This window comes from Dendrobates tinctorius, unplaced genomic scaffold (genome assembly GCF_039654945.1).
Source record: "Dendrobates tinctorius isolate UK_male_01 unplaced genomic scaffold, ASM3965494v1 ptg000015l, whole genome shotgun sequence".
Taxonomy (NCBI): Eukaryota; Metazoa; Chordata; class Amphibia; order Anura; family Dendrobatidae; genus Dendrobates; species Dendrobates tinctorius.
In genome coordinates, this window is record NW_027361683.1 from 29765191 (window position 1) to 29791992 (window position 26802).

Here is a 26802-nt window from a genome sequence, read left to right on the forward strand (position 1 = left end):
GAAATATATTCAGGCATGCGCCTCGTGTGCTTGGGTAAGCTTCCTTAAACAGAGTGGAGACGTTCGCCGACACACAGCGACGTCCCACTTCAACTTATGCTCCGGGCGGTTTTGCCGCTCCCGTGGTCTCGCACGTGTCTCTTCTTAAACCTAGTGATCTTGCCGCCTCTGATACCTTCCACGTGGCCCAGTTTTTCATGTCACCTAGCGGGACATCAGACTTGCCTTTGGACGAGTCTGAGGCCTATGCCTCTGATTGGCACAGGGTGGTGGATTGGAAGGCTCAGAGAGGAGGGGGGGTAATGTTTGGAGTCAGGTTCCTGCGTTTGCTCTGCAGGAATCCAGACCCTTACATTCTGCGGTCTCTTGCTCTTTATCTACCGCAGAGGAGATTGCTTTGCAGCAAATCTCTCCAGGGGCTAAGTATTATGAATGGGAAACCGAGGAGGAAAAAAAGACAACAAGCTAAGTCTCAGAAAACCAGAGAAGTTGGTAACTATGCAGATTGCAGATCCCTGATCTTACCCGCACAACTAGCAGCAGTCGAGGAGCGTGGAGAGTTCCTACGTTGGTCCTAGACGCCTCGTCACAACCGGAGAACTACATGGCCTGAGAGGACAATTTTCCATACAGACACCGTCTAGCGGTGTACGCTTGTCACACACTACCATGTACCGGCTGGTATCAGGGACAAATACAAGCTATCTGTTTGTTACTCTGGAAAAAAAAGCTGAGGAGTTTTTCCATTTTTCTACCGACACCTTAGAGTGCTGTCCACATTTCAAACAGTTTAGTATATCTGCTGTTTCATCACGGTCCAAACTATACAGAGACAGTGTGTGTCACTCCGTATAAACATAGCCTGAGATTGACAATTTTCCATACAGACACCGTCTAGCGGTGTACGGTCCTCACACACTACCGTGTACTGTCTGGTATCACGGACAAATACAAGCTATCTGTGTGTTTTAATGGAAAAACAAACAGAGGAGATTTTCCATTTTTCAAGAGCTACACCGTATTGAGCTGTCCGATTCTCAAACGGTATTGTATATCTGCTGTTCGCATTAGTCACATCTAAACAGAGGCAGCGTGTGTGACACTCCGTAAACACATATACGCAGATTGCTACTTACTCAAAAAACATATAGAGCTGTACACTTCTGATACAGTACCGTATATCTGCTTGTTGTATTACGGTCAAATATACACTGGGAGCGCGTCTGTGACTAACAAAATATATATGTAGATTTATTTTTTTTAATACACCTTACACAGCTGGACGCTCCTCATACAGTACCATCTCTCTGCTGGTATTTTGGTTACATTTTCCAAAACATGAAGTATGGTGGAACAGGCCGCAGACGTGGGCAGGGGGGCGCGGCTGGTACTGATGGTGGTGGTGCATCGGCTGGTTCTGGCAAAAGCACAATAGCAGCTAAGGCAGGAGGTGTTGAGCCTGCGTCATCGTCTGGCCCAAGAAGGCCTGTAAGATTCCCTTTTCTTGGAGTAGGAAAACCGCTTTTAAAGGTGGAGCTTCAGGAACATGGCGTACATTGCCGAAACAGCCACCAGCTCTATTGCCTCCTCTTCTGAATGTTCCAAACCTGCAAGCACGGAGTCGTCAGTGCAGGGTTCTGGTCAGGAAAAACACCTTTCCTTGTGTCCTTCACCCCCACCAAAAGTGAAGGATGCGGCAGCTGACACTTCAGATTACTCTATGGAGCTCTTTTCACATACCATGCCTGGGTTAGCCAGTCAAATCATGAAATCCCCAGTCCAAGATGAATCGGACATGGAGTGCACTGATGCACAGCCACTGCTAGATGATTCTGCTGGTACATTGACCCAGACCAATACATTGCCCTCACAGTCTACTGAGCCAGAATCTGACACTGATGAAACTCGGGTGCCCCTTCCCTCATACTATACCACCTTAGACGCTGACACAGAGGAAGGTAAAGATGAAAGTGCAGATGATTTTGAAGAGGAGGTGATGGATGACCCTGTTCTTGACCCGGATTGGCATCCATTAGGGGAGGAGGGTGGCGCTGGCAATAGTACAGATAAGGAGAAGGATCCGCAGCAGGCATTGACATCGCAGCAGCGGTTATCTGGCAGGCCCGTAGCTGAGCAAAAACATGGAACAAAAAAAAAAAGAGTTGCAGGACAGCTTGGCCAAATGGTCAAGTTATCACAGAGTGCAAGGCCAGAAAATGTATATCATAGTAGGAGTGCAGTGTGGCATTTGTTTGTCCAAAATCCTACTGATGAGGCAAAGGTAACCTGTAAGAAGTGAAGTGCGGAAGGACCTTTAGCCGAGGTAAACAACTCAGAAATTTGAATACCAGCTGCATGCTTAGACATTTAAACAACATACACTTGCAAGCGTGGACGGACTACAAAACCTCAGGTAGCACATGTGCACCTGCTCCGACTGAACGTAGCCAGCAACGCTCAATCTCTTCCCCCACTGTAAGACCACCGCCACCTTTAAGCTCACCACCAGCACTAAATGTTGAGGTGTCGTCGCAAGGCCAAAGCACTCAGGGAATCACAATGGTTTTGCAACACAACACTGAATCTAGGCCATCACCACCAATACCATCACCAACCCCCTCTCACTCCGTCCGGTCCACCGCTAGTTCCCCCATATGCAGCTCTCCATTCCAGCTCACCCTGCCAGACACGCTATGACCTACCCAGTCGGCACTTCTTTTTTCGAAAAGCCATCCCAGCCCTCCACCTGCATGTGAAAGACCGCATTGTCCATGCACTCAAGCAATCAGTGAGTGGAATGGTGCACCTCACAATAGATGCATGGTCCAGTAGGCATGGCCAGGGCTGTTACGTGTCCATCTCTGCGCACTGGGTTAATGTGGTGGATGCAGGTTCCACAGGGGACAGTGGCGGTGGAACAGTGCTGCCTAGCCCACGGTATAGGAAACAGTTGGCTGGAGGCTTTCGACCCTCCTCCTCCTCCATAAGCGAAAGCTCGTCCACAGAGCACAGTCGCACGAGGACTTCACCCGCAGCTGGCAGTGTTGCACACGAGGTGTCCCACTATCGAACAGCTAGTGGTATGCGTCAGCAGGCGGTGTTAAAGGCGATGTCTTTGGGCAACAACAGACACACCGCGGAGGTACTGGCCAACTACTTACAGCGATAAACTGAGTCATGGCTCGGCAGTCTACATCTTGAGCCAGGCTAGGTAGTCAGTGATAACGGCCGTAATTTTGTGGCAGCCATAGGCCATGCAAAACTCAGACACATACCTTGCCTGGCTGACACTTTGCACCTGGTAGTGCAGTGCTTCCTTAATAATTATCCGGAGTTAACATCCCTGCTCCATAAGGTGCGAAGACTGTGCTCGCACATCCGTCGCTCGGCCGTACACTCCAGTCGTATGCAGAAGCTGCAGCGATTGCTCCACCTCCCCAAGCACCGCCTAATTATAGACATTGCAACAAGGTGGAAATCCACCCTGCACATGGTTGAGAGGCTGTGCGAACAGAGGCAGGCTGTAACACATTTGAGGGACGATACACGGCCAGGCAGTTTGAGGGAACACATGGAATTGTCGGGTGTGCATTGGTCAAAGTTGAAAGACCTCTGTAAAGTCCTTCAGTGTTTTGAGGAATGCATATGGCTGGTAAGCGCAGATGACGCCATCATTAGCATCCCACTTATGCGTCTGCTCATGCAAAGTTTGATGCACATAAAGGAACAGGCGTCTGCAGCGGAGGAGGAACAGAAGGAGGAGGAGGAGGGAAGCCTTGCTGACAGTCAGCCATTGTCTGGTCAGGGAACTGTCCTGGACGAGGTGGAGGAAGAAGAGGAGGAGGATGAGGGGGATGATTATTTTGGGCAGGAGGATGCTTCTCGGGGGGCAAGAGAAAATGTTGGTGTTCCAAGGTCAGGTACAGTGTTTGTGCGTGAATGTAGGGATTTGGATTTTCCAGAAAGTGCTCCTCCACCCAGCAGTGGCAGTGTATAATTGACACCTGGAACATTGGCCCACATATGCGATTATCCCTAGCGGATCATAAAAAGGGACCCCTGCATTGCCAAAATGATGAAGGATGATGACTACTGGTGGGCCAGCATCCTCGATCCACGCTACAAAGGCAAATTACACAACATCATGCCACAGGAGAACCTTGAGATAATATTGGCTAACAAACAAGCAACTCTGGTAAACCGTTTGTTTGAGGCTTTCCCACCACACAGCAGCGGTGCTTTTTCTCCCACGAGCCGTAGTGGGCACAATGGAAGAGGTGTTTGTGGTGCACACAGCTGAAGTGGCGTTGGAGACAGGGGTTTCATGACCATGTTGTGGACTGATTTCTCAAGTACCGCTCACACGACTCCTAATACTACATCGATTAAAGGTGACAGGAGACAGCATTTGTCAACTATGGTGACAAACTACTTATCCTCCCATATCGATGTTCTCCCTCACAGGTCATTCCCCTTTGACTATTGGGCCTCTAAACTGGACACCTGGCATGAATTGGCACAATATGCCTTACAGGAGCTCGCTTGCCCTGCTGCTAGTGTGTTATCTGAAAGAGTCTTCAGTGCTGCTGGATCAATCCTGACAGAAAAAAGGACCCGTCTGTCGACCCAAAATGTTGATGATCTAACGTTCATTAAAATGAACCATGCATGGGTTTCAAAGGATTTTGTACCACCTTCCCCTGATGACAAATAGGTTGCCAGAAAACTGCCTCGCTTTTGTTCTCCTCTTCCTCTGACTTGCCCAATTCCGCCATTTACAGCTGCTGAATGTCCAGCCTACACATCAACATATGCCGTTTTTTAAACCTCCCTAACTGGGCTGACCAACACCCCCCCAAGGGCTGGAGTCAACACCTGGCACACCCGGGCAAGTGCCGTTGCTCTGAACAGGTGGATGGGCCCACTGATGGCCGACTGCACTGGTACAGGGCCCCTCATAGTACAACACAGTGTCTCTGATGGTGGGGGGGCCCACTCGCCGTCAGACACAGCAGCATACTATGAGGGGCCCTCTGCCAGTACCGTTGTCCACGTGTGTGCCCCCCCCTGCTTGGCCACAGCACTTGCAAATTGCAATACTTACCTCTCCCTGCTCCACCGCTGTGTAGTCTGGGCAGTTAATTCCTTCACAGGGACGGCCAATAGAAATTTGGTGTATTGATCGATGATGGATAAGATGTAGCTATTGTGACGGGGGTATTCTCCAGAGCAAGGAGGGACAACAGGCCTGGGAACGATCCAACAGATTTATTGACCAGAAAACAGGAACAACACGAAGGTAATTTGCAGAGTCCCAAAATAAGTCCACAGGAAACTGATTCGGGGGCACCTCCCGACAATCCTTGTGCCAGATCACAAAACCATAGTCCTTTAAGAGTCCCAGAAATCCACCACGATCACACAGAGGCCGAGGCTTCCTCAGACAGCCTCGTCCTTCTCTTTCAGCATCCAACTCACATCTGCTGGGTCACACATAAGTCCATTGTCTTGGGCTCCTGGGATCAGCCCAAGTGTAGGGGAGTAGAAGTTCCCACCTCCTAGTCAATGGTTTGGTCCATCGCACGGCTCCGAGGTGTCTACGAGGATGTGTATTGTGAGTCCTCCCCCTGCTGAGGAGAACAATGGTGATTCCCCTAGCTGTGTTGACCCAAGCCTGAATTCAATTATGGTCTAGATACACAAGTCTTGTGGAAAGGAGACAGGTTACTTACATAATTACATTATAGTCCCAGAGACACAGGCAATGGGGAAAGGAAACATATTGTTACAGGTATACACAAGACATTGCAAAGTATTGGGGAAAAATACATATCATGACAGCTATGACTTGTCCTGCTGGCCTCTAACTTCAGATGATCAATGGCTACCATTTGTAATGGACGTCAACTTACAAGCGGATGCAGTGGTGCTTTATGATCACCTTTCACAGTTGTGACAGTCACAGACGTGTGACATTCCTGCCACCATTTTTCAATGTCTCCTCTCATGCCAATCCAATAGAATCGCCTATGGCCTGTGGTTTCTGTCTTTTGCCCACCAGAATGCCCAGACACATCATGATAGGCACTGAGGACCATGTTTACATCTCTCCCTGTGATCACAATTTGATGGAGACGAGTAACGGTGATGTGATCCACGCTACTGCGATAAAGCTATCCTTTCTTCACAAAGAACTGTTTTCGCTGTCTCCACAGACACCGTAAGTGAGGGTATGCATCGTCTCTGCAACAGCTACCGTCACGTTTTCCCGCGATGAGTAATTCCCACATTTCTGCAAACACTCGACTTTCCGTCTGTACTTTTAGCCATGTAGTTTGCAGTAGCGGAGAGTCTGGACTGGCTTACTCAGATTGAAATATATACGAAGATTTAAAAGTACCACAGCACTGTATACTGGTGTACGCCTCGAATACCTTTCCCTTTTTCTACTTTTTAAATTCTGGTGTAATACATACTGAGCCGGTGAGTGTCAGCGTCTGACTCCGGAAGTGTAGACGGAAATTTACAATTACCTCTAGACTGGATACACCTGGTATGTGCTGATACAGTACCTTTGTTCAAAATTTTTTATTAAGGTATCATCCATAATGAGTGAGCGTGTGTGGTTTCCGCCTTCTATATATATGTTGAATCGGAGATACCAATTTTTGCCCTATACTCGATCCAGCTTGTATCTTGTTATACAGTACCTTTGGTACACATTTTAGTGTTACGGTCACATCCATACTGATTAAGCGTCTGAGAGTGACTACAGGACTATGTAAACAGAGATTTTAATTGTACACTATAATATATATACTTGCTATTTTGTTATCCAGTTCCTTTTTAACAACATTTTTTATTATGGTCAAAACCAGAATGAGTGAGCGTCTGAGGGTGAATCCGGAAATATATACTGCGATTTCAAATGTGACCAACAATGTATAGAGCATTACGCTTCTGATACAGTAACCTTTTTTGCTATTTAGATTCAGGTGTAATCCTTAATGAGCCTGTGAACGTCTGTCTGTTACTCCGGAAATATATTTGGAGATTTAAGATTACCCCAACACTGTATACAGCTGTACGCTTGTGTTACATTACCCATTTACAGCTTATCATACTCTTGTGTAATCCATACTTGGCCTGAGAGCATTTGTGTCTGCCTCCTGAAATATATACGGAGATTCAGAATGTTTACACTATACTATACAGTTGTGGCCAAAAGTATTGACACCCCTGCAATTTTGTCAGATAATACTCAGTTTCTTCCTGAAAATGATTGCAAAAACAAATTCTTTGGTATTATTATCTTCATTTAATTTGTCATAAATGAAAAAACACAAAAAGAATTGTCCTAAAGCCAAACTGGATATAATTCCACACCAAACATAAAAAAGAGGGTGGACAAAAGTATTGGCACTGTTCGAAAAATCATGCGATGCTTCTCTAATTTGTGTAATTAACAGCACCTATTACTTACCTGTGGCACCTAACAGGTGTTGGCAATAGCTAAATCACACTTGCAGCCAGTTGACATGGATTAAAGTTGACTCAACCTCTGTCCTGTGTCCTTGTGTGTACCACATTGAGCATGGAGAAAAGAAAGAAGACCAAAGAACTGTCTGAGGACTTAAGAAACCATATTGTGAGGAAGCATGAGCAATCTCAAGGCTACAAGTCCATCTCCAAAGACCTGAATGTTCCTGTGTCTACCGTGCGCAGTGTCATCAAGAAGTTTAAAGCCCATGGCACTGTGGTTAACCTCCCTAGATGTAGACGGAAAAGAAAAATTGACAAGAGATTTCAACGCAAGATTGTGCGGATGTTGGATAAAGAACCTCGACTAACATCCAAACAAGTTCAAGCTGCCCTGCAGTCTGAGGGTACATCAGTGTCAACTCATACTATCCATCGGCATCTGAATGAAAAGGGATTGTATGGTAGGAGACCCAGGAAGACCCCACTTCTTACCCCGAGACATAAAAAAGCCAGGCTGGAGTTTGCCAAAACTTACCTGAAAAAGCCTAAAACGTTTTGGAAGAATGTTCTCTGGTCAGATGAGACAAAAGTAGAGCTTTTTGGGCAAAGGCATCAACATAGAGTTTACAGGAGAAAAAAAGAGGCATTCAAAGAAAAAAACACGGTCCCTACAGTCAAACATGACGGAGGTTCCCTGATGTTTTGGGGTTGCTTTGCTGCCTCTGGCACTGGACTGCTTGACCGTGTGCATGGCATTATGAAGTCTGAAGACTACCAACAAATTTTGCAGCATAATGTAGGGCCCAGTGTGAGAAAGCTGGGTCTCCCTCAGAGGTCATGGGCCTTCCAGCAGGACAATGACCCAAAACACACTTCAAAAAGCAGTAGAAAATGGTTTGAGAGAAAGCACTGGAGACTTCTAAGGTGGCCAGCAATGAGTCCAGACCTGAATCCCATAGAACACCTGTGGAGAGATCTAAAAATGGCAGTTTGGAGAAGGCACCCTTCTAATATCAGGGACCTGGAGCAGTTTGCCAAAGAAGAATGGTGACTCCTGCTGTGACTGTGTAGGCAGCAGGAGAATTTGCCATCCACACAGCAGGGGAACAGCTGACGTTACTGAACCCCACTAACACAGGAGCTAGTGTGTTTTTCTCTGTGAGGACGGCACTTCTGAACACCAACTGGCATTGTTGGAGCCCAGGATGAAGCAGGGAGCAGGCTGAGGCCTGATGTTTTTGGCATGTGGAGGCAGCAGGAGACATTGCCGTCTACACAGCAGGGGAACAGCTGATGTTACTGAACCCCACTAACACAGGAGCTAGTGTGTTTTTCTCTGTGAGGACGGCACTTCTGAACACCAACTGGCGTTGTTGGAGCCCAGGATCATGAATGGAGCAGGCTGAGGCCTGATGTTTTTTGAATGTGGAGGCAGCAGGAGACATTGCCATCCACACAGCATGGGAACAGCTGATGTTACTGAACCCCACTAACACAGGAGCTAGTGTTTTTCTCTGTAAGGATGGCACTTCTGAACACCAACAGGCGTTGTTGGAGCACAGGATCAATCATGCAGCAGGCGGAGGCGAACTTGCAGCAGGTTTTATATAGGTTGTAGACTACTACTGATTGTAACTGTGCTTCACTATGGCCCCTGGCTCCACTGTCTCTAGTATTTCCCCAGGCCTCCAACCCCACCAGTTACAGCTCTGAAGTGGCATCTGCACAATCCACACTTGTTCCTGTGTAACTGGGGCTCAGTCACGTCAGTTGATCCCCTGATGTGTGTCCGGCAAGGTCTCCTGCTCTGTCCTCATTCACACTACTAGTAATGGGAATGTGGACAGAGCAGGAGACATTGCCGGACACACATCAGGGGATCAACTGACGTGACAGAGCCCCTGTAACCCAGGAACAAGTGTGGATTGTGCAGACGCCACTACAGAGCAGCAACTGGCGGGGTTGGAGGCCAGGGGAAATACTAGAGACAGTGGTGCCAGAGGCATAAGCGGAGCATGGTTAAAAATCAGTAGTAGTGTGACTGTGTAGGCAGCAGGAGAATTTGCCATCCACACAGCAGAGGAACAGCTGACGTTACTGAACCCCACTAACACAGGAGCTAGTGTGTTTTTCTCTGTGAGGACGGCATTTCTGAACACCAACTGGCGTTGTTGGAACCCAGTATGAAGCATGGAGCAGGCTGAGGCCTGATGTTTTTGGCATGTGGAGGCAGCAGGAGACATTGCCGTCTACACAGCAGGGGAACAGCTGACGTTACTGAACCCCACTAACACAGGAGCTAGTGTGTTTTTCTCTGTGAAGACGGCACTTCTGAACAGCAACTGGCGGGCTTGGAGGCCAGGGGAAAAACTAGAGACAGTAGAGCCACAGGTCTAAGTGGAGCACGGTTAAAAATCAGTAGTAGTTTGAATGTGGATGGAGCAGGAGACTTTGCCGTCCACACAGCAGGGCAGCAGCTGACGTTACTGAACCCCACTAACACAGGAGCTAGTGTTTTCTCTGTGCAGATGACACTTCTGAGCGACAACTGGCTGTGTTGAAGCCCAGGGATTATAGTTCAGGTGGCAGAAACATGAACACAACAGGAGACCTGGATGCTGTTGCTAACCAATAATTTATTCGGGAAGAGGACTGGCAAATTCTGGAGAGATCCAGGCCTTGTTCATTTCCAGAAAAGTAAGCCGGTCAATGTTATTGGAAGATAGTCGCGTGCGACGGTCTGTTAGTACACCACCTGCGGCACTAAAGACTCATTCCGATAATACACTAGCAGCAGGGCAAGCCAGCACCTCCAATGCATACTGGCTAAGCTCTGGCCATGTATCCAGCTTAGAGACCCAAAACTTGAAGGGGGAAGAGCCATCTGCGAGTACACTGACAGGGCAAGACATGTAGTCTGTCACCATCTGACGAAAACGTTGTCTCCTGCTGACTGGAGCCGTCTGTGATGGTGTAGACAATTGTGGCGGACACACAAAACTTTGCCACATTTGGGCCATAGTGGTCTTGCCTTGTGCTGAGGCGCTGCCTCTGCTCCCTCTTTGTGCCGAGTTTCCTCCACTGCCTCGTCGCACAGAACTGCTTTGTAAAGCACTAGCACCACTGCTGTGGAATGGAAAACATGATGGACTGCACCAGTGTGTCTTGGTACTCCCGCAGTTTACGCTCCCGGTTCAACGGTGGTATGAGGCTTTGTAAGTTGTCCCGGTAGCGAGGATCTAGGAGGGTGTACACCCAATAATCAGTCGTGTTGAGAATGTGGGCGATGCGGCGGTCGTTTCTCATGCGCTGCAGCATGAAATCAACCATGTGCTGCAGACTCCCAACTGCCAAAGAAACGCTGTCCCCTGCTTGAGGCGTCATCACTGCCTGCTCTGCTTCACCCCACCCTCGCTGTACATACTGACTAGAGGATTGTGTACCTCCCTCCTCTGGAGAGATGTCTTCCTCCTCCATCGACTTCTCCTCATCCTCCTCACAAAGTGTCCCCTGCCTAGGCCTTTGTGAGGAACCACGAAGCGCAGACTGTCCAGAAGCAGATGGCATTTGGGACTCCTCATCCTCCACCTCTTCCAAAACCTCATCCCTTTGTGCTTGCAGTGTTTTTTGAAGCATGCAGATAAGGGGGACAGTCATGCTGACTAGTGCATCATCGGCACTCGCCATCCGCGTGGAATCATAGAAGGCACGCAAAACGAGGCAGATGTCCTTCATAGAGGCCCACTCAGTGGTGCTGAAGTGTGACCGGCGCACAGTGCGACTTGTTTGTGCCTGATGCAGCTTGTACTCCATGACTGCTGCCTGCTGCTCACACAACCGCTCCAACATATGTAACGTTGAATTCCACCTGGTGGGTAGGTCACATATGATGCGATGTTCTGGAAGGCGTAATCGGCGCTGCAGAGCAGCAAGGCGCGATCTTGCCGTGCTGGAACGCCGCAAGTGAGCGCACTCTATGCGGACCTTGTGCAGCAGTGCATCAAGATCCGGATAGTCCCTCAGAAAGCTCTGCACGACCAAGTTCAGCACATGTGCCAGACATGGGATGTGAGTGAGGTTGCCTAGGCCAAGAGCTGCCACCAGATTTCGGCCATTGTCACACACTACCAAGCCCGGCTGGAGATTCGCTGGCAGAAACCACACGTCGCTCTCCTGCTTGATGGCATTCCAGAGCTCCTGCACTGTGTGGCTTCGATTCCCCAAAGAAATTAATTTGATTACGGCCTGTTGACGTTTGGCTACGGCTGTGCTCATATCGGTCGTAACAGGCTCCTGCTGCGCTGTTTCTGAGGAACTTGAGGAGGAGGAGTCAGTGTGTACAGACTGGATTCCTGCAATCCGAGGAGTTGGCAGAACACGTACAGCGCCATTCTCCAGATCTGTACCCGGCTCCACAACATTGACCCAATGGGCAGTGAGGGAATGGTATCGTCCCTGTCCATGGTTACTGGTCCACGCATCGGTGGTCAGGTGGACCTTGCTACTGACGGCATTTAGTAGCGCATGTTGTATTTTTCCTCCACATGTTTTTGCAGGGCAGGGACAGCTCGCCTGCTGAAATAAAAGCGGCTCGGCACGGTGTATTGTGGGACTGTCAATGCCCTCAAGTCCCGGAAGGTGTCAGTTTCCACCAGCCTGAATGAGAGCATTTCAAGTACCAGTAGCTTGGCAATGCCAGCATTCAGAGCCTGTGCTTGGGGATGGTTTGCCGAGTATGGCTGCCTTTTATCCCATGCCTTTGCTACCGATGGCTGTAGAGTTGCCTGGGAGTGTGAGGAGGACTGGGAACGTGGTGCTGTGGGTGGAAGCTCACTGGGTCTCCGGACAACAGTGCCAGAGATTCTTCCTTGGCGATCCTGTGAGGAAGCCGAACCAGCTGTGTGTGAGCTGGAGGAAGAGACCCCAACATGAGCTGAAGAGGTGGTAGGTGGTGCAGTACCTTGGCCTACATCTTCAGTGTGTCTGTGTAACTCCACCTCGTGCTTGGTCCGCACATGTTTCCACATATTTATGGTATTGAGGTTGCTGACATTTTCCCTCTTTTGACTTTCTGATGACACAGCTTGCATTTGACAAAGCAAATGTCATCTGCAACTGTGTCAAAAAAGGACCACGCACTGCAAGTCTTGGGAGCGCCCGTTTTGCCTTTTGAACGAGGAATGCTCCGGGTGCCAAAGTGGAGGCTACAGGCAACCAAGTCTGCCTCTCCCTCCTGTTTTGGCCGTTCGGGAATCTCTTCCTCAGAGCTGCTCCCACCACCTTCATGTTCCTCACGCCATGATGGGTCAAGGACCTCATCATCTACACTCCCCTCTTCAAACACCTGCTTCTCCTGGGTTGTCTCGCCAGCACCGTATGCACCAGAAAGTGGTAACTGAGTCTCGTCATCATCTGATGCGTACTGAAGTGTGCTGACCATAGGCACTGGCCCACCCGCCACTTCAGATTCCGAGGGACAAAGAAGTTGCTCATCACTGCATACTCCCTCTTCTTCACATTCTTGAATGCTGCTTGGCTCGCCCCCTCTTTCCAAGCCAACAGATTCAGAGAACAGAAGTAGAGACTGTGATGGCTCCTGTCCAGGGCTCTCTGACTGCCTAGGCACTTTGGCAGGTGGTGACGAGACAGATGGTTGCTCTTCGGTGCACTGGCCCTGAGAGGACGTGGAAGTCATTGAAGTCGATACGTTAGCTGCCATCCATCCGACAACGGCTTCAATTTGTTCCTCCCGCAGCAGTGGGGTACGGCGAGGTCCTACAAAGCTGCGTATAAAGGACTGTTGCCTGCTAAAACTGGGGGATGCTGACTCACTGGTGCCCGCAGCAGGCACAGAATCCCCACGTCCTCTCCCTGCAGAATCCCCACGTCCTCTCCCTGCAGAATCCCCACATCCTCTCCCTGCAGAATCCCCACATCCTCTCCCTGCAGAATCCCCACGCCCACGTGCCTTACTCCCTGCCTTCTTCATCTTGCTAGACTGATAAAGATGGGCAGAAAAGTACAAAGAGGGGGCTTAGTGTGCTTATTCCTGAACAGCTGGTAACAGGTATAAGAAACACTAATTTTATGAAGTGTGTGTGGACTACACTTTAATAGGAGCTAATGTGGCCTACACAACTGTCAAATGTAGTGTTTGGTGAACTTTATTTTGGTTTTTTTTTTGGAAAAAAAACTAAATGGATGTGATCAAAGATTTGAAAGTGATATTATCACAAACCTTTTGGAGCTATTACAATGCAGGCAGGTAACCTACAATGCAAAAAATGAGGCTCCAAAAAAATTGGGTAATACAAATCTGGCTGCAGCTGAAGGGCACAAGCCACAAAAAAGGCTCCTCTATCTACTCCTATATAGTGTTTGCAACCAACCAATGTAGATGGATACGGATGGATGCACACTAATAGGAGAAAAAAAAGGAGCTGCAATAAAAAAAAAAATGTGTGAGGCAGTGACGCACGCTGAGCGGCCTACAACCAAATGTAGCTGCAGGACACACTACTCAGCGTGAACTGCACTCGCACACAGTCAGAGACCTCTCAGACAGCCGTGAACAGTGCAGAGAAGTGGGCACTAGCACTGAAAGGCTGCAGAAATGCTCCGCTGTCTACTACTAGTGTTTGCAACCAACGTATATGGATACGGATGGAAGCACACTAGATAGAATTTATGAAAAATAAGCAGCTAGAAAAGAAAAATATGTATGAGGCAGCAGTGACACACACTGAGCGGCCTACAACCAGACGTGGCTGAAGGACCCACTACACAGCGTGAGCTGCACTCACACAGCCCTTGCAGACAGGTGTGAACACTGCTGCTAGGCAAAAGAAAGCTACAGTGGTGGTTTATGTAGCCTGGGTAAAGCACAATAATTTTTTGAGAATCGCTATATCTAACTGTCCCTCACAGTCTTCAACAGCAGCCTGTTCCTAACTGAATTCACAGCAGAGTGAACAGAAATGGCGGTGGCGGCTTTTATAGTGCATCATGACATCATTTCAGTAGCCAATCATAGCCATGCCAATAGTTAACATGCCTACATGCCTAACAGGATGTGCCCACACTTCTGAGGATTCCCATTGGCTGAATCAAATCAAGCGGGCTCATAGCATTATGGGAACTTCCGATAACGGCATTCGATAAGAAAAAAATATCGGAACTAACTATTGGAATTCGGATACAGCTAATATTGGCCGATACCCGATACTTGCGGTATCGGTATGCTCAACACTACCCATCACACATCCTCCATCCCATAGTCCCATGCCCATATACCCATCACACATCCTCCATCCCATAGTCCCATGCCCATATACCCATCATACATATTTGCCATCCCATAGTCGAGTGCCCATATACCCATCACACATCCTCCATCCCATAGTCCCATGCACATATACCCATCACACATCCTCCATCCCATAGTCGAGTGCCCATATACCCATCACACACATCCTCCATCCCATAGTCCCGTGCCCACATACCCATCATACATATGCACGATCCTATAGGCCTGTGCCCATATACCCATAATACATATCCTCCATCCCATAGTCAAGTGCCCATATACCCATCACACATCCTCCATCCCATAGCCCCATGCCCATATACCCATCATACATATCCTCTATGATGACATCAGCGTCGCCATGGCAACCATTGTGACATCATAATGAGGGGCGGGGCTTGATACGCTCACACTGTTTCCCCATTATGTAGATAGGGGCATTATGACATCATAATGAGGGGTGGGGCTTGACGCGCCCAGTATGTAGAAAGGGGCAAAATTGGTGAATTGGAACACGCGGGGTTAAAATTTCGCCTCACAACATAGCTAAGGACGCTCTCGGGGTCCAGACGTGCGACTGTGCCAAATTTTGTGACTGTAGCTGCAACGGTGCGGATGCCTATCCCGGACATACATACATACACACATACATACATACACACACTTGAGCTTTATATATTAGATAACAAAGAAACTCTTACTTTAAGAAAAATTCTTGTCAAAACTGAAAAGCTTTTCAGTATATGAACCCGTCACTTCCTTCCAGAGTTTGATTTATTCATCTCTACGAGTGCGACCATTTTTCTGCTCTGGATTTCAAGAAGGATTTCAAGGATTCACTAATGCTAGGTCTAGCACCCGGGATTCCCAGCTGATGGTCTTCTGTTTGCCGCACATCACAAGCGCATTCAAGGTAACAGCGGTGCCGTCCGCATTCTTTTTTTCCTATATGCACTGGACTTGTTTCTGGACTGAGCACGCTTGATTTGTCGTTTGGCAGTGGTGTGTGTACGGCTACAGTTTTGTATTTGAACATCTCATGTTTAGTGTTTTCATTTATACCATTTTTTTCTACATATACCTTTTTGATCACTCTGTATTCACTTTTTTGTCAGTCAGTGTAATGAAAAAGTGACATTTTTGGCATGTTTTTTTATTATTGTTTTTTATGGCGTTCGCCAAATGGAATACATAACGTGCCAGTTTTTATAGAGTGCTGCCCTTTGATTGTCGAAAAGGATTTTAGTGATTTGTTTGCACTTTTTTGTTTCTTTAATTTTTTTTAACATGTATTATTTTAGTTTTTTTCACTTTTTTACTTATTCCAACTGTGGAACATGTATAATTTTTATTTTGATCACTTGTCTCATATACTTCTGTACACATGTACAGCAGTGCATGAGACTGTCAGTGCTTATTACTGGATCTCACAGGCCACTGTACACCGGGGTCATCACTTGTCCCCAGGGTACCATGGTAACCATCAGGACCCGCAATTCTCATTGCCAAATCCAATGATTACTAAGGGGTCTTGTGATCCCCTTGGAACAACTTAAATACCGCTTTCCCGATTGACAGCGATATTTAAAGGGCTAATCGGCCCCAATCAGTTGCAAAACCATTCGGGTCCGATACTGCAGGATGTCAGCTGTCATGTACAGCTGATACACTTAGGAATAGTCAGCACTCGGTGGCACTATTCCCTTATTCCTCATTGCCGTTTTAAAGCAGAACTGAGGGAATAAGTACCCTTAACGACCGCTGTTTTCATTCATATTGGCTGTCGTTAAGATGTTTATCCACTGGGAAATAATGTAACATAGTAACATAGTTATTAAGGTTGAAGGGAGACTTTAAGTCCATCGAGTTCAACCCATATCCTATCCTAACTTGCCCTAACATGTTGATCCAGAGGAAGGCAAAAAAACCCATGTGGCAAACAGTAAGCTTCACATTGGGGAAAAAAATTCCTTCCCGACTCCACATACGGCAATCAGACTAGCTCCCTGGATCAACGCAATATTAACCCCTTAGCGACAGAGCCAGTTTGCAGCTTAATGACCAGGCCAATTTTTACAATTCTGACCACTGTCCCTTTATGAGGTTATAACTCTGGAACGCTTTAATGGATCCTGCTGATTCTGAGACTGTTTTTTCGTGACATATTGTACTTCATGTTAGTGGTAAAATTTCTTCAATAAGTCTTGTGTTTATTTATGAAAAAAACAGAAATATGGCAAAAAAATTTAAAATTTTGCAATTTTAAAATTTTAAATTTTTATGCCCTTAAATCAGAGAGATGTGTCACATAAATTTCTTAATAAATAACATTTCCCACATGTCTACTTTACATCAGCACAATTTTGGATGCAATATTTTTTTTTGTTAGGAAGTTATAAGGGTTAAAAGTTGACCAGCGATTTCTCATTTTTACAACAAAATTTACAAAGCCATTTTTTTTAGGGACCACATCATATTTAAAGTCATTTTGAGGGGTGTACATGACAGAAAATACCCAAAAGTGGCACCATTCTAAAAACTAGACCCCTCAAGGTGCTCAAAACCACATTCAAGAAGTTTATTAACCCTTTAAGTGCTTCACAGGAACGAAAGCAATGTGGATGGAAAAAATTAACATTTAACTTTTTTTTGGAAAAAAATTACTTCAGAACCAATTTTTTTATTTTCACAAGTGTTAAAAGAGAAAATCAACCACAAAATTTGTTGTACAATTTCTCCTGAATACGCCGATACCCCATATGTGGGGGTAAACCCCTTTTTCAGCACACGGCAGAGCTCGCAAGGGATGGAGCACCGTTTGACTTTTTCAACGCAGAATTGGCTGGAATTAAGATCGGATGCCATGTTGCGTTCGGAGAGCCCTTAATGTGCCTAAACAGTGGAAAACTCCAACAAGTGACCCCATTTTGGAAACTAGACCCATTAAGGAACTTATCTAGATGTGTGGTGAGCACTTTGAACCTTCAAGTGCTTCACAGAAGTTTATAACGTAGAGCCGTGAAAATAAGAAATCCATTTTTTTTCCCACAAAAATGATCTTTTCGCCCCCAAATTTTTATTTTTACAAGGGTAACAGGAGAAATCATACCCCCACAGTTATTATGCGATTTGTCCTGAGTACGCTGATACCCCATATGTGGGGAGGAACCACTGTTTGGGTGCATGGGAGAGCTTGGAAGGGAAGGAGTGCCATTTTGGAATGCAGACTTTGATGGAATGGTCTGCGGGCATCATGTTGCGTTTGCAGAGCCCCTGATGGGCCTAAACAGTGGAAACCCCCAACAAGTGACTACATTTTGGAAACTAGACCCATGAAGGAGCTTATCTAGATGTGTGGTGAGCACTTTGAACCTTCAAGTGCTTCACAGAAGTTTATAACGTAGAGCCGTGAAAATAAGAAATCCATTTTTTTTCCACAAAAATGATCTTTTCACCCCCAAATTTTTATTTTTACAAGGGTAACAGGAGAAATCATACCCCCACAGTTATTATGCGATTTGTCCTGAGTACGCTGATACCCCATATGTGGGGAGGAACCACTGTTTGGGCGCATGGGAGAGCTCGGAAGGGAAGGAGTGCCATTTTGGAATGCAGACTTTGATGGAATGGTCTGCGGGCATCATGTTGCGTTTGCAGAGCCCCTGATGGGCCTAAACAGTGGAAACCCCCAACAAGTGACTCCATTTTGGAAACTAGACCCATGAAGGAACTTATCTAGATGTGTGGTGAGCACTTTGAACCCCCAAGCGCGTCACAGAAGTTTATAAACGCAGAGCCGTGAAAATAAAAAGTCTTTTTTATTTCCACAAAAGTGATTTTTTTAGACCCCAATTTGTAGACCCCCAAAGTTGGTAAATAGTGGAAACCCTTCAATTCTTGCTCCAACCCTAACCCCAACACACCCCTAACCCTAATCCCAACCCTAATCCCTAATCCTAACCCTAATCCTTGTTCGCCCTAACCCTAGCCCAACCCTAGCCCAACCCTAGCCCTAACCCTAGCCCAACCCTAACCCTTAACCCTAGCCCAACCCTAACCCTTAACCCTAGCCCAACCCTAACCCTAGCCTAGCCCTAACCCTACCCTAACCCTAGCCTAACCCTAACCCTAGCCTAACCCTAGCCCAACCCTAACCCTAGCCTAACCCTAACCCTAGCCTAACCCTAACCCTAGCCTAACCCTAGCCTAACCCTAACCCTAGCCTAACCCTAACCCTAACCCTAGCCTAACCCTAACCCTAGCCTAACCCTAGCCTAACCCTAACCCTAGCCTAACCCTAACCCTAATCCTAGCCTAACCCTAACCCTAACCCTAGCCTAACCCTAACCCTAGCCTAACCCTAACCCTAGCCTAACCCTAACCCTTGCCTAACCCTAGCCTAACCCTAGCCTAACCCTAACCCTAACCCTAGCCTAACCCTAACCCTAGCCTAACCCTAACCCTAGCCTAACCCTAACCCTAACCCTAGCCTAACCCTAACCCTAGCCTAACCCTAACCCTAACCCTAACCCTAACCCTAGCCCTAGCCTAACCCTAACCCTAACCCTAACCCTAGCCTAACCCTAACCCTAGCCCTAGCCTAACCCTAACCCTAACCCTAGCCTAACCCTAACCCTAGCCCTAGCCTAACCCTAACCCTAACCCTAGCCTAACCCTAACCCTAACCCTTATGGAAAACTGAAAAAAAAAATATTTTTTTTATTTCATTATGTGTGCCTATATAAGGGGGTGATAAACGGGGGGTTATGTACTATTTTTATTATTTTGATCACTATGATCGTTTATCATAGTGATCAAAATAATTAATGGAATCTGCCAGCCGGAGCCAGCAGATTCCCGGCGGGCGCACTGCGCATGCGCCCGCCATTTTCAAGATGGCGGCGCCCATCGGATGACGCCGGCGGGCGTGGGACCACCGGGAGGGGACGGAGGACAAGGGAGAGGTACTGGGAGGGGACCGGGGGGATCGGGGACCCTATTTCTCTATCCTCTGATGTGCGATCACATCAGAGGAAAGAGAAATTAAATGTAAAATCGCGGCTTTTTTTTTTTTTGCGGTCGCCGTTATAGGGTTAATAACGGCGATCGCAAAAGCGGGGGTCGGTAAAAACCGACCGATTCATGTTCTCTGGGGTCTCGGCTACCCCTGGCAGCCGAGACCCCAGAGAAAATCCGACACTGGGGGGCGCTATTCACTTAAATCACAGCGCCGTGAATTAACGGCGCTGTGGTTTTAGTACCCTTAATTACCGCCGTTAAAAGGTGTATCGGCGGTCGTTAAGGGGTTAAGGAAACTAGTGTATATACCCTGTAATATTATACTTTTCAAGAAAGGCATCCAGTCCCTTCTTAAATTTTAGTAGGGAATCACTCATTACAACATCATATGGCAGAGAGTTCCATAGTCTCACTGCTCTTACAGTAAAGAATCCGCGTCTGTGAGTATGCTTAAATCTTCTTTCCTCCAGACGTAGAAGATGCCCCCTTGTCCTCGTCACAGGTCTAAGAGTAAAATGATCATTAGAAAGGTCTTTGTATTGTCCCCGCATATATTTATACATTGTAATAAGATCACCCCTAAGCCTTCGATTCTCCAAACTAAATAACCACAGGTGTAATAACCTGTCTTGGTATTGCAGACCCCCTAGTTCCCTAATAACCTTGGTCGCTCTTCTCTGCACCCGCTCCAGTTCAGCTATGTCTTTCTTATACACCGGAGACCAGAACTGTACACAGTATTCTAAGTGTGGTCGCACTAGTGACTTGTACAGAGGTAAAATTATGTTCCCCTCATGAGCATCTATGCTTCTTTTAATGCATCCCATTATTTTATTTGCCTTTGCAGCAGCTGCCTGACACTGGCCACTAAATGTGAGTTTGTCGTCCACCCATACACCCAGGTCTTTTTCAGTGACAGTTTTGCCCAGTGTTTTACAATTAAGCACATAATTATACATCTTGTTCGTTCTACCCAAGTGCATGACCTTACATTTATCCCCATTAAAGCTCATTTGCCATTTATCAGCCCAAGCTTCTAGTTTACATAAATCCTCCTGTAATATAAAATTATCCTCCTCTGTATTGATTATCCTACAGAGTTTAGTGTCATCTGCAAATATTGAAATTCTATTCTTTATGCCCCCTACAAGGTGATTAATAAATATGTTAAAAAGAAGCGGGCCCAAAACTGACCCCTGTGGTACCCCACTGCTAACCGTGACCCAGTCCGAGTGTGCTCCATTAATAACCACCCTTTGTTTCCAATCCCTGAGCCAGCTCTTAACCCACCTACACATATTTTCCCCTATCCCCATTGTTCTCATTTTATGTATCAACCTTTTGTGAGGCACCGTATCAAAAGCTTTTGAAAAGTCCATGTACACCACATCCACTGCATGCCCTTGGTCCAGTCCTGAACTTACCACTTCATAAAAGCTTATCAGTAGAGTTGAGCGAAATGGGTCGGTCATATTCAAAAGTCGGCGACTTTCACTGAAGTCGGGTTTCATGAAACGAAACCCGACCATAGCGTGAGGTCGGCCATGAGGTCGGCGACCAGAGCGCCAAAGTCGCGTTTCAAAAAATGCTTCCAGCGCCCTTTTTCAGCCAATGATGGAGGACGCACACTGTGGGCAACGTGATGACATAGGCATCTGTCACCACCATCTTTGAGAAGGTCATGCAAGTGATTGGCTGGCTTTGTGTGTTAGGAACGGCGGAGCGCACTAAATAAAAATAATAATAAAGTGCGTTCGCCACTCGGGGTCCACCGTGCAGTAGGTGTTACAACCGCTGCTGAGTAATGGTAGACGAGCAATATGGCGATATAATGCGCACGGGTTCAACTTCACCCGAAGTGCGCAGAGCGGGCTCTATTCACACACAGAGGCGCTGCAACAAAAACATACAGAAAGGCTGAGACTCAGGAGGGAGACGAGACTCAACAACAGGAGACGCTATTAGAGGTCACCTCCCACTCTAGCCCTTTATCAGATGGGGTGGGATTGCAGATAATTAATTTATCTTCATATGCACTATCAGAAATGGAAACCAAACTTCTGTCCAAGGGTCTCTCCTTTTCACCCATGAATTGTTTGGATAAGTTTGAGCTCACAAAGGATCTATATCTTTTTTGTCGTCAATTGATGTTCAAAATGTTGTACCAACAACCCTCTCTTATTGAGGAATTACCTGAACAGGACAGACAAGTATTACGTGACTTGTTAGATCTGTTGGCAGAAAATGAGGCTGGTACTGGGCGTAAGAGATTTACCGGTAAATTGCCATCTCAAGCTTCCCCGAGCTTTTCTCTAGTCCCAACAATTCAGATATTTTTCGACAAGACATGTGGGGACATTAAGAGACTTAGGATTGATAAGTTTCGTCACAACAATTTGAGTAGAGGGGAAAAACTGGCATTAAAGAGCTTGAAAAACAATGATTCCTTCGAAATTAAGGAAGCTGACAAAGGCGGTAACATCGTTCTTTGGCCTAAAGACATGTATTGCCTGGAAGTCCGCCGTCAGCTTGGTAATGCTCAGTATTATTTAATCTTACCCTCAGATCCAACCACTATTTTTAAAGGTCAGCTAGATAGATTACTTTCTAGGGCATTCCTGAATGGTATTATCAACAAAAAAGAGCTCGATTTTCTAACTACAAATCACCCGGTTGTACCAACTTTTTATTTGTTACCCAAGGTACATAAATCGACTATCGAGCCTCCGGGCAGACCCATTGTCTCTGGGCTGGGGGGTTTATATGAGAAACCTTGTGCTTATCTTGACTTCTTTCTGCAGCCCATGGCCCAACGGTTGGAGTCCTTCGTCAGAGATACCACTCATTTGTTATTGCTTTTGAAGGATCTGGAAATCCCCGATGGTACCATTCTGGTCACCCTTGATGTGGAGGCGCTTTACACGAATATCAGTCACAATCTTGGTATGGAGGCCGTCTCTTACTTTTTAAATCAACACACTACGGGTGACAGAGGTCATGACACGTTCATTCTGGAGCTCCTAAAGTTTGTCCTCGAAAAAAACTATTTTGTTTTTGACAGGGCTTTCTTTAGGCAAATATCTGGGACAGCCATGGGGGCTAAGATTGCGCCCTCCTATGCCAACCTCTTTTTGGGTTGGTGGGAGGAGACACACGTTTATCAACAAGATGGCTTTTCTAAATGGGTCTTCAAGTGGTTTAGGTATATAGATGACATTGTTATCATCTGGCTGGGATCTGAAACCCAGTTAATGGATTTTATAGCAACGCTAAATGAGAATTGTTGGAACATCAGGCTTACCTGTACCTTCTCTTCCAGCTCGGTGGATTTTTTGGATCTTAGGATTGGAGTGTGCCAAAATCGCATTACTACAACGCTGTTCCGTAAAACAACGGCAACTAATAACGTATTACACTTTGAGAGTTTTCACCCTGCACATTTACGCAAGGGAATCCCGAAAGGACAATTTATTCGCATTAGGAGAAATTGCAGCTGTACGGAAGATTTTTTGAGGGAATCACGACAATTATCCAACAGATTTCGTGAGAGAGGATATCCGAGGAGGATTGTATCTGGGGCCTTTGAGTTTTCCAGGAACAGACCCAGGGAGGAATTCCTCAATCCACGGGTAAGGGGAGTGCGCAATCGAGTTAGTCTCATCACGAGATTCCACAATCAGTGGAATGATGTTTACCAAATTCTTGGGAACAATTGGGGCATCCTGTTGAGTGACTCTAAGTTACGTCGTTTTATAGATGAACGCCCAAGTGTGGTGGCTAGAAGGGCGCAGAACCTTAAGGATATTCTATCCAATAGCCATTTCAGACGCCCAATTTCCAAGATTCGTACTGGTAATGACACTAGGGGTACGTTTCCATGTGGGGACTGTTCCATCTGTCCTCGAATTTTGACTAACAGATTTTTGTGGGCGCTTTGTCTGCCCTCACAGATACAGCCGAAGGCGTATTTCAACTGCCGTTCTCGCAACATGGTCTACGCCCTGGTTTGCGGATGCAAGAAATTGTATGTGGGGCAGACAACGCAGGAACTACGACGCAGGACACAGCAGCATCTCTCGAATATTATGACAGCAAGGGCTGACAGAGGTAAGGGGAAACCGCTGACCTCTGTGGCCACCCATTTTCTTGACAACCATGGTGGCTCCCCTGATTCCCTTAGGGTTATGGGTCTGGAGGGGGTTCGTGTTAACATTAGGGGGGTAACATCTCAGAAGAACTCCTCCGGCGGGAAGCGAGATGGATATTTGACCTGGATTGCCTTTCACCACGTGGTCTTAACGAGGAGCTGCTGTATAATGGCTTCTATAAGAAACTATAGATTGGGCTGTTGCATCTCATTTACTAACTTTTTCTGCCGCCCCCCTTTTTTTGTTCTTCCTCCCCCAGGTTTTAGGTCCGGGATTTCCCTTATACTGGAGCCTGTGACTGCTCTCGGGTTTTGGATTTTCAATCCTCCTTTATGTGGCTGTCTTTTAGCAATACTCCCTTGCCATGATGCTACAATTCACCCTGTGAAAAAAGAAAATCTTATGAGAGAAAAAATCATGAGGACTGCATTATAACGTGGCTGTTTCCCCCCCCCCCTTTTTTTTCTTTGGGATTTTCCGTTTTTGTCATTATAACGATGTTCGGTCTTCCGTCGTTTTAGATGAACTCTAATGCGCTCCATACTGCTGCTGTTCTATATGACATCTTGTTGTGGCGTTTTTGACCACTACCTTTTTGAGTGTATAGATCTAGGTGAACATCTCATTAAGCGCTGCCCTTTTGATACAGTAGCACCGGTGCACTATGTGTGTCTTTCTTGACACCCTGATCTAGGGCCAACTAGTATACACCCTGATTGGTGCCTAGCTACTATTACTTATGTTGCTTGTATGGTTCAGTCCACTTAAAATGCGGATCTGGCTGATTAAATAATACTTGTCTTTATTGTCTTGATAAACATTCTTGTGGGGGAGTGTGCATGCGTGTGCTTCACCAAACAGGTGTGGGTTCCTGTGTTTCAATAAATTGCTGTTACACTTATAAATGCTATTACCCATAAATAATTAACTTAGTGCCCATCTTGCTACAGTGTGTTTCTGTGGGATACACATCCCCCACAGGTTTTGAGTGTGTACTATTTTAACATTTACTCATCATGCTGGAAGGGTGTTTACGCATATGTATGTTTGATACTTTGCTTGCCCTCTCATCATGGCCATCTAAGGGTTGAATTGCGCATGCGTGTGATTCGCTAATCTTATGAGACGTTGACCCTTGATGGACGCTGATAGCGCTCACAAGATTGGTTGTGGTTATCCGTTTGACCATACTGCGCAGGCGCGTGAGACTCCAGTCTCATGAGACTTCAACCTATATGCTTTGGTTGCTACGCGACGGCGCCTGCGCAATAGATATGTGTCAACCTGTGAGGTCACATCCGCCTTCATGATTCTCCCTGCACGCGCGGGATACTCTAGTCTCATGAGACTTCAACCTATATGCTCTGGTTGCCGCGCGACGGCGCCTGCGCAATAGATACGTATCAAGCTGTTAGGTCACATCCGCCTTCATGATTCTCCCTGTACGCCGCCAGCCGTCACCTGGTTTGGATTTATTTGTGATTTCTCTGACTTAAATAAGCGGCGCTTAGAGGCTGTAATAGCACTCACCTTGAGAAAGACACCTAGCGGTGTCGGAACGCATGGGTCCTTGTATACCGCTGTGGCTGCTGGCACAATACACAGACGCTGGGGCGACCTTTGACTGGACTTACTGACTGTGCCTTTGGGTGATGTATTTTATGCCTGTTTGGGATCTTCAATTGCCATACATTACTAGCCCTCCTCCACTTTTTTTGGGCTACTGACTTTATTCTATGGGGACTTACATCTGTTATTCATATTCCTCATATTAGATATATTTTTCAAGCATTACAGGGCTCCTTTTAGGAAGGTTTGATTGATATTCTGGGTTATGTGCTATGCACTTTACATGTTGGTATAGGATCTTATTGAACTGGCCAGTCATCAGTGTATTGTTTTCGTCTCCATCATATTGTCTGTATTATATGTTATGATATTGAGAACGTTATTATTCGATATTGGTGCCTTTACATTCTGCAGCCAGCGGTCTACATGTTGATCAGATTTTTTTAATTGTTTTTATGTGTGGTGTTTTTTGCTGCTTCCTTGCTGCTTTTTGTATTTCATAATAAAAATTATATTTTTATAAATACTTGGTTTTGGCGTGGTGATCCCACATTTATGCATAGTCCCTTTCTCTTTTTTGTACAATTGTCTAGTTAACTTGCATGTGGTGATCCCTGCATGAGCATTTATTTGGTTGGTGCCCGCTCACCTGCTCTCTGCTGAGCCTGTTAGAGTTACAGGACTAAGGTAAATGCACACATGGTATAAGGTCACAGAAGCAGGAACTAAGACAGAGGGGCTGCGTCCGTCTAGAACTACCATGTGTGCGGCGTCGCTACTGCGAATGCCAAGGGCTGCAACTACAGTCTGGCACAGGACACGGCCGCTGGACGACACAGCTACAAAGCAGGCGCTATGTCGGACGCTAGCGCAGATGTTCGGTGTGCACAGTGGCCTAAGGCTTGCCACAGACTGGCACAGACTACTGAACTAATTCCCTAACCACATGCGTAATATCAGAGGGAAGGGGTTTCATAATAAGTCAGTCACCAGAATCATACATCCGTCACCATTCACACATAGCAGTATAGTCTATACTAGCGCATGGCGGAACGGCCTTGCGCGCTTTTCATAGCAGCCGGGACCTTCTGGAAGCTTCCAGATCTCCGAGATGGACCAATGAGATCTGGAGCAGGACCTGAGCACATGACTCCCGATCTCCAATGGGAAACCGTCTCATGAGCATGCTCAGTAGGAGGACAGAGAGACTTAGCTGTCATGAACTCATTTTCTGCTCCACCAGTTGAGAGTTCCCCTTCCATTCTCCCTCTGGTGGTG

The 26802-nt window shown here is 46.7% G+C and overlaps 1 long non-coding RNA gene across 2 annotated transcripts in view; it reads left to right on the forward strand.

The window, feature by feature from the left end:
* Window positions 1-26149, forward strand: part of LOC141074741 (uncharacterized) — a 56799-nt gene extending 30650 nt beyond the window's left edge. For both annotated transcript variants that reach the window (XR_012227204.1, XR_012227203.1), the window contains exons 2-5: window positions 22609-22750; window positions 23127-23436; window positions 23758-23914; window positions 24215-26149. This is a non-coding gene — a long non-coding RNA (uncharacterized lncRNA). The remainder of the gene's footprint in view (window positions 1-22608; window positions 22751-23126; window positions 23437-23757; window positions 23915-24214) is intronic.
* Window positions 26150-26802: the final 653 nt, after the last annotated feature.